This window comes from Tiliqua scincoides, chromosome 1, assembly GCF_035046505.1.
Source record: "Tiliqua scincoides isolate rTilSci1 chromosome 1, rTilSci1.hap2, whole genome shotgun sequence".
NCBI classification, from domain to species: domain Eukaryota; kingdom Metazoa; phylum Chordata; class Lepidosauria; order Squamata; family Scincidae; genus Tiliqua; species Tiliqua scincoides.
Genome location: NC_089821.1, coordinates 246,568,093 through 246,584,537, shown reverse-complemented (window position 1 = coordinate 246,584,537; position 16,445 = coordinate 246,568,093). Strand labels below are relative to the sequence as shown.

The following is a 16,445-nucleotide window of genomic DNA, read 5'->3' as shown; positions in this document are numbered from 1 at the left end:
AAATACACCAGAAGGTTCCCCCACTCACTATAGTAAAAAGGATTTTAAAAAGAGGCTTGAGCAGCTATTAAGATGAAACCTTTTTTAATCTCATAGCACGGGGTGAGTCCTAATAGTGTCATTTTAAAAAGTGGGTCCCAGCACTAAAAACTTTGGGAACCACTGCTCTAGGCATTTAGGATCTGAGGCCTCTTGCCATCAGTCCTGCTTCACAATCACAATACTGCTTGGGTCATGTTCTCCATGCAGGCATCCAGTGTCATGTATATGTGTCACTCATCACACATTAAGAAAAGGTTATAAGGCAACATTTTGCTCTTCTGCTTTCCACACCTCCTCTACAATCCTTCAGAGCAGGTAGGGTAGAGACAAGATGGAAACGACAGCAGTAGGTGGGTACCATCAGACACCTTCAAGGGCACACATGCATCCTCAGGCACCCAACTGAGAACTCCTGTGCTAAATTATCAGGAAGGGGAAAAAAGTTATCTTCCCCTTCAGACAGACAAAAAGATAATCACCTCTTTAATACTGTACCAGAAAAAAACACTAACTTTTTTGAGAAGAAATTTTAAAGCTATTTTTATAGCAGCATTTTGATTAGTGATGAGGATAAGTCAGAACAGAACTTCTAGACTCAAAACATGAACCTTTTAGAATTCTTTGAAAAGGTCAACAGGCATGTGGATATTATATATCTGGATTTTCAGAAGGCATCTGACACAGTCCCTCATGAAAGGAGAAAACTCCACAGGGAATAAGAGGAAAGGTACTATCCTGGATTAGGACCAGGAAACTGTGAGTGGATGTCATTGGACACTTTCCACAACGAAGAGAGGTGAAAAGTGGTGTGCTTCAAGGACCTGTCCTGGGACCGGAGCTTTTCAACTTGTTCATAAAAGACCTGGAGAAAGGGTTAAGCATCAAGGTGGCCAAGTTTGCAGATGACACTAAACTTTTCCAAGAGAAGAGCAGAAGGGACTGTGAAAAGCTGCAGAAGGATCTCTCCAAACTGGGAGAACGAACAGCAAAATGGCTGATGTGTTTCAATGTAAGTAAGTGTAGAAAGCTTACTTACATGGAAAGCTAATTCCATGCTTGGGATCATTAGAAAAGGTATTGAAAATAAAATGGCTAATATTATAATGCTATTGTACAAATTGATGTTAAGGCCACACCTGGAGTATTGTGTCCAGTTCTGGTTGCCACAACTCAAAAAAGATATACATGTTGTGTCTCGTTACCCGCTAGGGCTCTGTTCCAGAACCCCAGTGGATAAAAAAATCTGTGGACAAAAACAGTGGAAAAATAGATTTAAAGACCCACTTCCAGGTTTCTTGCCCCTCCATTGCTCCTAATAAGGTTGTGTCTCAACATTCACAGGGGTTTGATTCTGGGACTCCCTACTGATACCATAAAATGTGTTAAATAAAAGCAGTTTAAAATAAATTAAAAGTGTGTCCATTTACAATTGTGGTTTAAAAACAGCTTTTCTTACTGCTGTAGAGAGGCAGTGAGCAATTAGAAATGCAAAGGACCCCTTGCCTTTGCCTGGTTCAGCTGAAGAATGCAGTGATCGCTTGCCTGACTGTCTCTCTACAAGAAAAGCAGTTTTTTAAATTGTGTTTTTAAAGAGCTGCATTTTTTCCCTTCTCCAGGGATTAGCACATTCCTTCTCATTTGCAGTGGCCATTCATGTTGAGTCAAATCTGTGTATAAAATATTCATGTATAACAAGGTTGGACCTGTAGTGGAAACGGGAAAGGTGCAGAAGAGAGCAACCAAAATGATTACTGGGCTGGGGCACCTCCCTTATGAGGAAAGGCTACAGCGTTTGGGGCTCTTCGGTCTAGAAAAGAGGTGCCTGAGGGGGGACATGATTGAGACATACAAAATTATGCACAAGAAGGATAGAATGGATAGAAGGATGTTCTTTCTCACACAACATCAAAACCAGGGGACATCCACTAAAATTGAGTGTTGGGAGAGTTAGAACAGACAAAAATAATATTTCTTTACCCAGCATGTATACTCTGCAGACCCCCTTTCTACAGAGTGTGGTGGTGGCATCTGGCTTGGATGCCTTTAAAAGGAGATTGGACAAATTTCTGGAGGAAAAATCCATCATGGGTTACAAGCCATGATGTGTATGTGCAACCTTCTGATTTTAGAAATGGGCCATGTCAGAATGCCAGATGCAAGGGAGGGCACCAGGACGCAGTTCTCTTACTGTCATGTGCTTCCTGAGGCGTCTGGTGGGCCACTGTGAGATACTAGAAGCTGGACTAGATGGGCTTTTGGCCTGACCCAGTGGGGCTCTTCTTATGTTCATAACATAAATGATAATGTAAGCATTTTAAGAACACTTGTAAAAAATGATGGTGTTTCCCTAGTTCTACCACATCACAAATGTTAACATTTCTCCTCTTCCTGATATAGCAAGAAGCACACCTTCACACACAAACCAATAACATGGAGCCACTTTCTCTAGATCCTAGGGAGCTTGTGTGAATACTGGAACCACATAGGCAGTTGTATGGATCTTTCCCATTCAATTTCTACCATACCAAAAGGAAAGAAGATGAATGGGTGGGAAAGACCTACTCACTTGGTTGCAAGATCCACACAACTTCCTGGAAGCATGGGATCTTAAATCAAGCAAAGCCTAAGTCATTGATCTTCAATGACCAGCCTTTTCAACCACTGTGCCATGGCACACTGGTGTGCCGTGAATAGTCTGTAAGTGTGCCATGGGAGTTTGGGAGAGGATCATTTGTTAATAGGGCCACTGGGAGATGTGAGCCCCTGCTGTCAGTGTGGTGTGCCTTGTCAATTGTCAAAAAACTGATGGTGTGCCTTGACAATTTTAGTGACTTGTCAGTGTGCCATGAGATGAAAAAGACTGAAAATCACTGCTCTAGACCAGGGTTTCTCAAACTATGGGTGGGTCGCTAAATTGCAACTGACAAGCTGATAGCGGAAGAGCAAAATGCACTGAACCCTATGGAAAGTGAAACAGTGATACTGCATCTACTCATAAGTAGATGAACATGCCTCAGTCCATTGCAAAGGACAGACTGAGAGGAATCCAATGCCCACAGAATGGTTCCGATCCAAAGAACCCAGCCCCCAAGAAACATCTGAGAAGGAAATCCCTCCCTCCAAACTGACAAATGTATTGAGCCCTATGGAAAGTGAAATTAAGACATATGCTTGCGTTTACCCACGAGAAAACAAATGTGCCTTGGCTCATGTGGAAGGTCAGGCAAAGGGGAGTGAAAGGCTACCAGAATGATCCTGATCCTATGCATGTGAAGCTCAACAAGTGCTCCAGAATGCAGCGCCCCCACCATAATACAGTAAAAAGAGACTTGAGCTGGTAAGACATTTTTCTTTATTAGTCTTGTAAAGCTAGATGGCTCCTGATGGAGTGTAATTTTAAAAAGTGAGTTCCAGTGCTAATAGGTTTGGAAAGGGTTGTTGTCTTTTACAGATTCCTTCTGTCATCATCCCCAAGACAGTGGAGACTCATTTCCTATTCTCGTTGGGACTTTTATGCTGTTCAGAAGAAAGCTTTGAATCTCAATCCAGCCCAAACAAAAAACATGTTGGATTTAAAATTGATTTTGTCCCAAATTACACTGAACTGGCTTAAATATAAAAGAACTTCAAATTGATCTGGGCATCAAGTAGAACTGAAAATCTTACTGTTTGGGGACGGACGGACTTGAGATTACTCCAGGCGGGCTGCAGAGAGAATTATTCATTTTAATTTATTTATAGTGTGCATACCTATGAAAAATGGTGCCTTCCTTAAAAGTTTTATTTTAAGGGTCTCATGAATATTATTTTGTATGTACAGTACACAAAAGAAGCACCTTTTCTCAAGGAAATTGAGAGAGCACAACTGAAGAAAAAGAGGAAAAGGGTTAGTGGTCAAAGCTAGCAATGAATTTGGGTCTCATCAATCTGATTGCTTCTTAGTTAGCTCTTTTGCAAAATAAGCTGAAAGCAATTCAGGGTCCAGAACCAGCAGAACTAGGGGACATCCACTCAAATTGAGTGTTGGGAGAGTTTTGACAGACAAAAGAAAATATTTCTTTACCCAGCATGTAATGAGCCTGTGGAACTCCTTGCCACAGGATGTAGTGATGGTGTCTGACTTGGATGCCTTTAAAAGAGAACTGGACAAATTTCTGGTGAAAAAGTCCATCACAGGTTACAAGTCATGATATGTATGTGAAACCTCCTGATTTTCGAAGTGGGCTATGGCAGAATGCCAGTGCAAGGGAGGGCACCAGGATGCAGGTCTGTTGTCTTCTTGGGTGCTCCCTGAGGGCCAAATCCTATCCAACTTTGCAGCACTGGTGCAACCACAATGCAGCCCCAAGGTAAGGGAACAAATGTTGCCATACCTTGAGGAGGCCTCCAAGACTGTCGCCCCACCACAGGACGCAGTGCATGCCCCACTGGCACAGCTGCACTGGCAATGGAAAACTGGATAGGATTGGGCCCTGAGAAACCTATCCACATTTTCCTGGGAGCAAGCCCCATTGACTCCAATGGGACTTACTTCTGAGTAGACATGCATAGGCTTGGACTCTGACGCAGGAAGCTGGACTAGAGGAGCCTTGGGCCTGATGCAGCAAAAGGGACTGTTCTTATGCCATTCCAGGTGCAAGGGAGGCACGAGGATGCAGGTCTCTTGTGTGCCCCTTGAGGCATCAGGTGGGCCACGTGAGACACAAGAAGTTGGGCCTGATCCAGCAGGGCCTTCCGAAGCTCTTGGGGTCACACTGATGCTGCGAAGGCTGGGAGACCCCAGTGTGGCAGAGGCCACCCAGGGAACGTCATGGCTCGAGCAGAGCTTCCCCCTGCGGACACGCAGAGCTTCAGCCACAGGTGGGCTGGGGAAGCCCGGTCGCCGCTCTGCAGACACGGGAGTGCCCGTAACGTGAGAACGCAGTCGCGTGTGCGCCTCGAGGGGGACGCGGAGAGAAAGCCACTCCCCGCGCACCTGCGCCCAGCCGAAGCAGGCCCTCTCCCGCCCCAGGCGCGCCCTGCCGCCCCGAGCGCTCCCCCCGCTCACCTGAAGCGCAGCCCCGCGGCCTCAGAGGCCCCCGCCGGCTTAGCTCCGGCTGCAGCCGCGAACAGCCCCCGCCGGAGCGGCCGCGCCGCACGTACCCGGGAGGAAATCCCATGCCGCCGCCATCTTCCTCCCGACCTCACCTTTCACCTTCGACCTCCGAGGCTGCTTCCGGGCTCGCGTCAGCCTGGCAACCGTTGCTAAGGAGATTTCCTCCCCCCTCCCTCCCGTCCCTGGGTCAGCTGCTCTTAAAGAGACACGCAGCCTTGGAATGAACCTGCCTCGTTGTCTCTCAAGCGCCCCCAAGTCTGCCATGCTCGCCCTCAGGCTTGCAGTGTGGTGGCTGAGCTAAGTGTAGGTCAGGGGTGTGTGGCAGAGGGTCAGTGGGGGGCTTATGGGGCAGAGCTGGAGCCTCAGTGGGGGCAGCATGGGGTTCCCTCTTGCTTCCCCTGTTGGGGGTGGAGGAGTTCCACCTGCATGGAGTCCTCTTGGGGCAGATTCCCTGCAATGAGAATTCTGGGGGACCCAGGATCACAGGAGCCCTCCATCAGACGTGCGGTGGGTGGGGTGGCAGGTGAGGCAGAGCCTCCCCAACAAAGTCCTTCGAAAAGCAACACCACCACCTTGTGAAGCACCTACACTCTCACAATATTGTGCCATCATTACAATGGCAGAGGTGGTCCATTTGCCAGCAGGTGGACTTTTGAACCTACAGAGCAATCACTTCGCTGTCATGCATGGTGATACTCTGGTGTACCTCAGGATAGGACTGGACTGTTAAAGATCGATGGCATTTGGATGCTGTTGTGGTTATAACAGGGCAAGTTTATATCCAGGTCAATCCACAGCATGTCACAAATCTCCGAGCGCTCACTTGCACAGTTTCCGGTGTGAAGTCAGGCCATTAACACACATTTCACAGATCCCTATTATGTGCTTTGTCACATAACACAGAATGTGCGATGCTCCTCTTATTCATCAATGTTCTCAGGTCTTGAGTTATTCCAGGTGACTAATCTCCAGGTTATAGACCTACTGTCTTTAAATGGGCAGAAGTTCCTGTGCCATTTACAACAACATAACAGGGAATAATCAACACTCAGAATGGGAGTGCAGTGATGAGGAAATGTCATCTGTTGATTTCTACCTCTTACAGCAGGGGTGCTCAATAGGTGGATCGCGATCTACCAGTAGATCTTGAGGCAAAATGAGTAGATCGTGGAGTGCTGACCCCCCCCCCCTTCAGGTGCCTCTGGGAGGAAACTCAATGGGGCTTACTCCCAGGTAAGTGTGGCTAGGATTGCAGCCTCACAGCCTAATCCTAGCATGTCTACTCAGGAGTAAGTCCTGTTATACTCAGTGGGGCTCAAGGTACACCAACATACATTGTACACATAAATGTTATATGTTATGATGGCGCGAACATTGTAAAAAAAGCTCTGGTAGATCTCCGGGCCTTGCTGGGTTTCAAAGTAGCTCTCGAGCCAAAAAAGTGTGAGCACCCCTGTCTTACAATATCCAGTGGTTCTCAAACTTTTAGCACCGGGACCCATTTTTTAGAATTAGAATCTGTCAGGACCCACCAGAAGTGATGTCATGACCAGAAGTGACATCGTCAAGCAGGAACATTTTTAACAAGCCTCCACTGCAATCCTACCCACACTTACCCAGGAGTAAGTCTCATTTACTATCATTGTTAAAACTATATGCAGAGTAGCCTGTTAAAAGTACAGATGTGTAACATTTCCCCAAATATAATTACATACCATGGTAGCATCAAGTCTGATATATTAATAATAAAATATTGAAATGAATGGTGATCCACCTGAAATTAGCTCACGACCCACCTAGTGGGTCCCGACCCATAGCTTGAGAAACACTCAAGCTATATGACTATTAAAAACTGAGGGTCTCTGTTCATAAAATTGGGGTGGGCAGAGAGAAATTCTATTTGTACAAGAGTTTCTGGTCAATTTCAGAAGAAGATAAGAATGTAGCCATGTGATTGCATTCTAATAAGAAATAATCAAAGAGAGATCCAAACCTTTTGATTTCTAGGATATTTGAAATGCTGATTTGATCCTTATCTCTCCTTTAATATTATATAGCTAATCCCTTATTTCTGAGAACTGAAAAATATGGAAACAAAGTTCACTAGATCAGATGTTGGGAGGAGCTTTTTTCCTTTCAAAGTTTCAAAAAGTGAAAATGACATCAGCTGCAGCGTGTTCCACCAAAGGGGAACAATTTAGTTGGTCAACTGAGTTGTGCCATGGCTGCAGTATCCCAGATGTTTTGTTGCAGTAGTACTTCACCAGAATTCTCAACACAGCCCCTGTGCTGTGGCCCTTGAACCTGATTCTGTCTCCTTTTTACTTGCACATCAGACCATAGAATATGGGTTTTCAGTTCTATTCTACATAACTCTGAATTGTTATATTTATATAAAATATATTTGAAACTTTTCTAATTTCTGCAAAGTATGTGGGCAGTCAAAAATAGAGCAATGTTACCTTGCCTAAGTGATGGAGTAGATGGCTTCCTAGACCTTTTCCATTTTTACATGCAGTGATTCATGTTGAATGGAATGTTTTTGCATTTGTAACCAGAGAGGAGGCAGATTAATAACTCTAGAAGAGTACTATACTCTGGAGTAACTCTGGAACCTTTGTACTATAAAAGAACAGTAATCCAGTACTTTGTGGCTTTTGCTGGGTTCCGGCTGTAGTTCATATAGCAGCTAAATCAAATAAGTGTTCTTGAAGGGAGTCCATATCCTCTTAACATCTGTTTTTGAACGTTCATTTATTTTTATCATCTTATCCTTTCCTATACATACCTGCCATTTCTAAAGCTCAAGCACTGCACTAGACCCAGATTGCTCCTAGTGTCTGTTCTTTTTATTATTACCTAGCTTGCTCATTGGATTTGCTGCACAACAATGATACTTTTTGTCCAGTGCTATTTGTTTTAATAGAGAATAGGTGAGGGCAATCATATATTGTTCCTGCATACAAGCTTCTTCCTTAATTGTATCCTGATCTTGATATGGAACTAGATTAAATTAGTGGAGCCATAAGAGTGGTTGTGCCTATTTTAGAATAGGCATGCTATGATTTTTACAGCAAAATCCAAACAGCTGCCTGAGCTGGTTCAGCCATCCCTGCACTGGCTCAGAGTGTTGCAAATGTGCTATAAAGCTGGTTTACAACTATTTGTGAGCTGGCAGCACAAAGGCCTGCGCCAGCCAGCCAGCACTACATCTAGGAGCAGCACTGAATGGAGCAGGTAGGTTTGCTCCAGGAAGCACAGGAGCGTGGGGAGGGTGGCAGGGAGCCGGGGAAGGGGCGGGATTGGCAGGGACCTCCTCCACCATATCCTAACCCCCCTCCTAAACCAGGCTTCCTGGATTTGTTCCAGATAAAGAGCTGGCATGGGTCCACTAAGCCCCATAGGGCAGGCTAAGGTAAGGGGACAAATATCTGAGGAGACCTGCAGCCAAATGAATGTATACAGTGCAGGCCATGCAGACTGGCTGTGCTGGCACAAGTAAGAATTGGGCTGTTACTCACAAATTCACATTCATACGCAGTTTCTGGCAGGTCATGCCAGGTCATTGACATTTGGGTGTTCCATGATTAATCATGTCCCTTGTGAGGGTTGTATTTGTATTTCTGATTTCCATTTTCGCTTCCAAGATGGCCTCTGCGGAAGCTTGTTAAGTCTGTTTAATCAAAGGACTATCATATCTTTGCCACATTGTTCTTGCTTAACATAAAAACATAAGAAGAGCTTTGCTGGATCAGGCGGATAGCCCATTTGGTCCAGCTTCCTGTATGTCAAAGTGGCCCACCAGATGCCTCAGGGAGCACTCAAGACAACAAAGTAACTGTATCCTGTTATCATTCCTTCACATCTGACCTTGAGGCTATCTATAAAACCTGGAGGTTGTGTATACAGTATTCATCATGGTTTATAACCTGAGATGGATATTTCATTCATGTATCTGTTCAATCCCCTTTAAAAGGCCCCTGAAGGCCTCACAACACCCTCCAAATGTGACCATAGCACAGTTCTGTTTGCATTCGGAGGGGGTGCGGGGGGTGAGCACAACTGGGTTGGCATTACCACATCCCTGAGATTACCAGCACGCCCATGGTTTTGTGACACCTCCCCCCAGCTATGCAACTGCAGTGATTGATCAGATGCCATCACAACATCCTGTGGCAAAAAGTTCCACAGATTGATTACATGCTGGATAAAGAAATGTTTCCTTTTGTCTGTTCTAACTCTCCCTACCACTCAATTTTAGTGGTTGTCCTGTGCCCTGTTTCGCTCCCTTCATATTAACAAAGGCCACTGCCTAGATCTGGGGGCTTGTGCCCTCTTTCTGCCTTTGCACCCTCCTTCAATCAGGTTATTTTTCCTGTCTTGGCACCTTTGCCGTATTGCTCCTGCAATGCATTGCACCCATCCAGCAGAAACAGAAAGGCCATCTTGGCCTTTGGCACAACCTTGCCATAACCCACAGACTCCCTACTATCTTTCCTTGTCTGTCTCCTGTGAACTCAGATTGGCAACATAGTGCCTGTGATTTCCTTCCTTTGTGTGAGTCTGTGGTGTCTGTGTGTGTGTTAGGGTTGTTAAGTAATTTTGATTCCCAGTCCCTCCTATTGTTAAAGTATTCCTAAAATAAATGTTTAGTTGTTTCATCTTTCACCCTCATCCCTCTCTTCATTCCCTGCCAAACCACTGAACTGTGCAACTGGCCATTAAACAGGTTACCTGCACATGAAATAGCTTTCCCCTATGTACATGTTATGCATGTTCAAAAGCGCAGCCAGTAACGCATATAAAACACTTCAGTGCAGAAACCAAAGGGCAATGTGACCTTTCGCTGAATCTGTACAGGGAACAGCACACAGCACTGAAGTGCATTCAAAGCACCTACACACATACATTCCTGGAATGATTATTAATGATTTCAAAGCTATTAGCTTATTCCAGGGGCAGACAAGCATTTTGGCAGGAGGGCCACATCAACTCTCTGACACTGTGGGGGGCGGGGGCGGGCTGGAATAAAAAAAGAATTTACATTTCAAATTTGAATAAATTTACATAAATGAATACATTAGAGATGGAACATATGAATGAATGAATTTTACTGAGCTTATTTATAAGAACATAAGAACAGCCCCACTGGATCAGGCCATAGGCCCATCTAGTCCAGCTTCCTGTATCTCACAGCGGCCCACCAAATGCCCCAGAGAGCACACCAGATAACAAGAGACCTCATCCTGATGCCCTCCCTTGCATCTAGCATTCTGACATAGCCCATTTCTGACATAGCCCATATAATAATAACAACAACAACAACTAGTTATTTATATACCGCCTTTCTGGTCATCGGATTACTCCTCTGACTTTATTCAATTTTATTCAAGGCGGTTTACATAGGCAGGCATTTCTAAATCCCTCTAGGGGATTTTTACAATCATAAAGGTTCTCTCTTTCAAGAACCAACAACATTTCAGATGGATCTTCCTGGTTTGGTCTCACTTCTGGCCTCCAGTTCTCCCACGCAGGCTTATAATACAGATAAGAACTATAATACAAGCATGTAGAAACACAGGAGAACTATGAACTCTTTGCCACACACCTCTTGCACAGTGAAAACATATAGACCAAGCCAGAAACACATGGAGACATAAGCAGTCGCGGGCCAGTGTGGGCTCCAACAGTCTCTGACGGGGCAGAGACTCATTGGAGACTGGAGGTTCCCTGCTTGCCAGATTGGGGGTCCCTGAGGGCCAGAAAGGGACAGGGTTTGTCCACCCCTGGCTTATTCTAAAGTGACTAAAAACAACTGCTTTAAGAGAAAGCAAATGTTTATTCAGAAACTATATATGCATCATTAAAACCTCCATGAATTTTTTTGAAAATGGAAACACTGATTTTTATAGCCAAAGACAACATCTGGGGCAAGAAAAGAATGTTCAGTATTCAGCAAAAGGAAGGATGTGATAGACTGGGAATTTATGTGCAATTCTTAAGGCTTTGTTATACTAATATTAAGGGTGCTGGCTTCATCCCACCATGGTTAAATAAGAATGCAAGGAAGAAAGGTGGGAGGTAATGTGCATTTCAAATAAAATATAGATTATTAAAAATAGTTGTGGAGAGGATTTCAATTTCAAATAAATGAGGCCAAGAAAGGGATTGTTGGTATACATAAATATCATAGATAAGCTATTTTATCTAGTGGAAAGTAGCTTCTGTAGGGGAATCCTTTGTGCCAACATCTCAGTGGACTCAACATGCCAGAGCTAACTCTGATGCAATATAATCATGATACTCTCTGCTCAATCCAGTGGTGTAGCTAATGATTGTGTAGCCCGGTGCCAGGCTCAAAATGTTGCCCCGGAAGTGATATCACAACCTGAAGTGACATCACACCCAGGCTTTTTAAAAAGTGAAAATTGGGAGGAACCCACCTCCTCCCCCCAGCAGTTCACCACCCACTTGCTCTGCTGCCTCCCCCAGTCAGTGGCATAGCTAAGGCATCTATCTACAACCTAGAGTCAAAGAGCATTTTGTAGCCCCCCCCCAAATGACAAAATCAAATTTAATTAAATAAATAAATAAATATTGGTTCCATGCTGTATCATAATAACATCTCATTGGCACTCAGAACAAACAGTCTCATAGGTCTGTTTGGAGTTAAGCAAATCCACTTTTTATTCTACAAGGCAGTTGTGTTTTCATTTTCTGGTTAATTGACCATAACGTTTGATAGAAAACAGATATTCCAGTGCAGTTTGTTTCATTGCATTCTGCATTAAGTTACCTTTCCAATGATATATAACATGATGGTATTATTCATACATACCAAGATTTTCACAATTTTGGTCACTAGTGCCCCCCTAAAGCTTGATGCCTGGTGCAACTGCTACCCCTGCACCCCCTTAGCTACACCACTGGCTCAATCAGCAGCAAAGTCAGAAGCTTAGCAATAGCTGAAGATACAAGCACAAGTAAAGCACACCAAGAACCACTCCCACAGCAATCCTGGCAACGCTGTCATCACCCACCAACCATAAGGTGACTTGCCAATGACACGCACATTAGCCAGGAATAGGAGACACCAATTAACTTGTGGCAATGGCACCACAGCAATATCACATTACCCAGTACGCAGCTGCTCCACACATACATTGCACAAATGGGCAACCACAAAGGGCTGACCATAGAGAGTTTCTTCAGAGAATTTGTCCCTCAGAAAAGCTTCCCCAGAGCAGAGAGCCATGGTATAGCAGGCGAAAAGGCAGCAATTGACACCTATGTCCATAGAAACCAGGCCTTCTTGACAACACAGATTGCCTGAAGCAACCACCATTTTAGCAGGCTCACAGAGAAGGAAGGAGATCCATTTTAGTCACAGTGGAAGGGGTAGGAGGCAAGCATGGGGAATCCATGGGATTCCCAGAGAAGAGAAAGGCACAGGAGCCACAGAACGGCAAAGGTGTCCATTTGTCAAAATTACCTGACTTCCTATTGCTGCTGCTGAATTCTGGGTGGGGGGTGGGTCACTGTCATTGTCTGACACGTTACCTGTAGCAGGATAAGAAAGTGTTAGGGCAAGTGTTATGGGTGAAGGGTAGAAATTGGAACAGGTAGTACCTGTGATAGGTACTGCTGATGGACAATCTAATCCTATGCAGCTCCTCACGCAGTGATGCACCTGTGCCACTGTGGCATCTGCTGAATTCTGGAGGGGAGTTTCTGCCTCTAAAGACCTCCCCGGAGTACAGGAACACTTGTTCCTTTATCCCCAGATAAGCCCCAACAACTGTCATAGGTCAGCTTAGACCTACACCAGCTGGCACAACTCCATATTGACTCATGAAGGCAGATCATACCCCAGAAAGGGGTTAGGATTTGGCAGATGCTGCTGCAGCCAAACCTGCCCCTTTCCTGGGCCTGATCTGGCCTCCTCCCCACTCCATCTCCTCCCTGTTTTGCCCACCCCTCCCCATCCCGCCCTACCCCCGTCTCCCCCACCCCATCTAACCTCCCCTGCTGTCCTACCTTGGTCATCAGATCTTTGGCCATCTGCAGGCATGCGGGAGGCCACTAAAGCCTCCCTGCCAAGGGTCAGGCAGCACATGCTGTCTGCGGCTGCTCTATGACAGGTATAAAACAGCCACTGCCAGCTTAATGTGCATTCCGCCAGTGGCTGGCCAGATAGGAATGGGCCGTCAATCAAGCAAGGTCATATAGTGAAAGACACTTTTTTCTGAGGCTCCCCACCAACCCCTGCTAGCTTATTGCTAAGAATAACATAGAAGCAGAGGCAGTAAAAAGATTTCCCAAAAAAAAAAAAATTTGACAGTCTGCAAGCATACAATCTGTTAGCTGTACAGGTCCTATACTAGGGAACAGGGAATCCTAGAGCTATTCCCTTTGCACGGGTGTACAACCACATAACATAGTGGATTTCATGCGGCTGGTCAGAGAAGTGGGGAGAAGTTGGGAGAAGGTAAGTCCCCTTGTTTTCAGTAGTCCTCACTCCTAGGAAAGCAGGTATAGAATTGCAACCTTAGAACTCTTTTCCCAACAATACATCAGGCTATTCTGAGAAGTTTTGGGGGAAGTATGGCTCAGTTTGATTCAAGGAGCATGATATGCTGGACAAATCTGTATTCTGGAAGAGGTAATGACAAACTTTTGTCAACATCACTAGCGCTTGCATCCCTTAATGAAACATTAATGACATTTTTAAAAAATCTCCAACTAAAAATAATTGCCTTAAGGTGAAAAAAACTAGTGAGTGTGTGGCAGAAAAAAGAAGTATCAAGTTTCTAAGAGCAAAATATAGCAGAGTTTATTTTAAAAAGAGGAGAAAATGGGAAAAAGATTTGACCTTGTCCTTTTAAGTTTGTTTTAATGAATGCCATTGTTTTGTGGGTTTAATTCTTTTGTTCCAAGACAGGTCTTTTGCCTTTGTTTAACCATCTGCTTATATAGATTGGAAATGAGTAATAGGCAAGGAAGAGTGTTCTTTTTTTACATGATGCAACAAGATGTTATTCTTCCTGGCCACATGTACAGTGAATTTACATCAGAAACATGCCGAAAATGCCTCAAGGAAACATTAGCCTTAGCTGAATATTGAATCTTTTTTTCTGAAAAAAGAACACATCCAAATAATGGAAGTGAATGTTATTTTTCTTAAATCAACACTGGGACAGATGGCTGTATTTTTCTGAAGAGCAAGATCAAAGTTAGAAATCTTTTCATATAGTAGACATATCAGAAACATTATTGAGAAGCAGTGAGGAAACAAAAAATAGCTCATGTGAAATGTAGTGTCTGCAAACAACTTATTTTTGCAGAAGTTCTCTCAAAGTCTGCTCCCTTCATTACAAATGATTGTTTTATTATACATATCTGTAAACTAATGAGGGGGACAATGGAGGAAAAATTAGACTGTTCATTAAAAGGCTGGTAATGAACTCATTGCTGCTATTGAAACACAGGAAGTGAAAGGGAACCTCTCATCCACTGGCCTTCAGCTAGTTGATCAGAAACCACAGCAGCCACTAAGAGACAGAAGTGTGTCTCAGTGGTCTCCACATGGCAGTCATAACATATAAAATACTTCTTTATGGGAAGTTCCACTGAAATTAAGGAAGTGCTATTTTAGTTCTTATGTTTAGGGTCTGGACACAAGCATGCAAGCCTACAGCAGCTGGTGTTGTGTTCCTGGACTCTCAGAAACTGGCCAACACTACTTTGGCATCAACATCTACAGAACTTTACTCAACAATCCAACCCATAAAGTATGGCCTAACACATGGAATTTCTGATTTTTTAAAAAAATGGAAGCAGTCACTTGCCGTGATTCTCTCTGGGCAACATGGATTTCATTTTTCCCCCAGTGAAAGAAGACCTGACTTAGAAAAAAAAAAAAGTACACGCTCATGTCTTTGCTGTTCCCTTCTGTTTGGAGTGATCTGTTGGTGACCAGTCACAGCTATGCAAAAAAAAAATAAAAATCCTGGATTTCTTCATTGATTTCCATATGCACTTCTCACTTCTGCACTGGGGGCACACTGAAAATGGATTCTGAATTAATGTTAACCAGGAAATGACCTATACAGATAATGAGATAACAAGAAACTTTTGTCTGGTTTTCTCTCTCTGTATGTTCTTGCACTTACAGCCTGGTGCATGGTTGTGTGCCTCTCTCTCTCTCTCTCTCTCTCTCTCTCTCTCTCTCTCTCTCTCTCTGTGTGTGTGTGTGTGTGTGTGTTTTGTTCTCTCTGGTAGTCTCAGAGAATGCACTCCTGGTTTGTTCTTTCTATACATATTACATGCAACTGTGTTTTTTTTTTGTTTTTTTGTGTGTTTCACACCATAAATGTGTATGGTCCTTTACAAAGTATGAGAGGTCAGGTCCCTGCTCAAAGGATTTTACACTCTAACTTACTAGGCTAAGTCGAAGGCTACATGCAACTTCTGATTAGGATAAGAGGTTTTCCTAAACTTGGGGAAGAGGTAACCCTAAAAGCTGTTCCCTTTGTGTGCAAGTGTGGAGAAGGGGCACACCCAGCAAGGCACGTCCATTCCCCTTTGAGTCTGGAGAGTAAGAGAGAGCATGTGGAGGAAGGAAGGCAGGAAAGGAAGGCAGGAAGGAAACAGAGTAAGGGGCCACATCCCAACAAGAACCACAGAGACAGCAGGTCGATGGTGTCAAGTGACTGGACAGCACACTGCACCCAGAGTCCTGCAGGCAATGTTGCACCAAACTTCCCGCAGTGTGTGTATGTGTGTGCACTTGAGAGGGAAAAAATGAGATGACAAGGGTAACCAGCATGCACACACACACACACACACACACACACTCTTCATCTTTTGGCCCATGCCATTGGGCCAGTTTATTCAGGAGGATGCCAAAAAGAATTTGACTCCAATTTTGCAGAAACTCAAATCTAGCTTTATCTGGTTGATCTCAATTTGACATCCTGAATTACTTTCAGTCCTAGATCTGTTCTAGCTCATCTTAAGGCAGGAGCCAACCCCCTTCCTTCCTAGCTGAGTACAGTGCTGGAGGTTTCCTGCAACTTTAACCTGGTTGTCGAAACAGCATGTGGCTTTTCAAACATCCTGCATCCTAAACCAAAACCAGAAATTGTGTTGAGCAGCAAGCAGTAAACAATTAGCTCTGTCAGTGCTGAAGAGGAAGTGATCATCAACTCAGGGTGTGAAGGATGAAAAATTAACCATTTAGGAGGATTTGGACTGGTGTGCATGATTGGGTCAGGACGATGTGGTCTACTGTTTCATCCATGCATCT

The 16,445-nt window shown here is 44.3% G+C and overlaps 1 protein-coding gene across 2 annotated transcripts in view; it reads right to left on the bottom strand.

Annotated features, from left to right (window-relative positions):
* Positions 1-5,235, bottom strand: part of LCLAT1 (lysocardiolipin acyltransferase 1) — a 154,851-nt gene extending 149,616 nt beyond the window's left edge. Inside the window, exon 1 of one of the 2 annotated variants that reach the window (XM_066618672.1) lies at positions 5,185-5,235. The gene's annotated coding sequence lies outside the window, so the exon portion shown is untranslated. Of the gene's footprint in view, positions 1-5,089; positions 5,113-5,184 lie in introns of those variants that run through there. The other variant, XM_066618670.1, reaches the window with a different exon arrangement.
* Between the last annotated feature and the right edge of the window lie 11,210 nt (positions 5,236-16,445).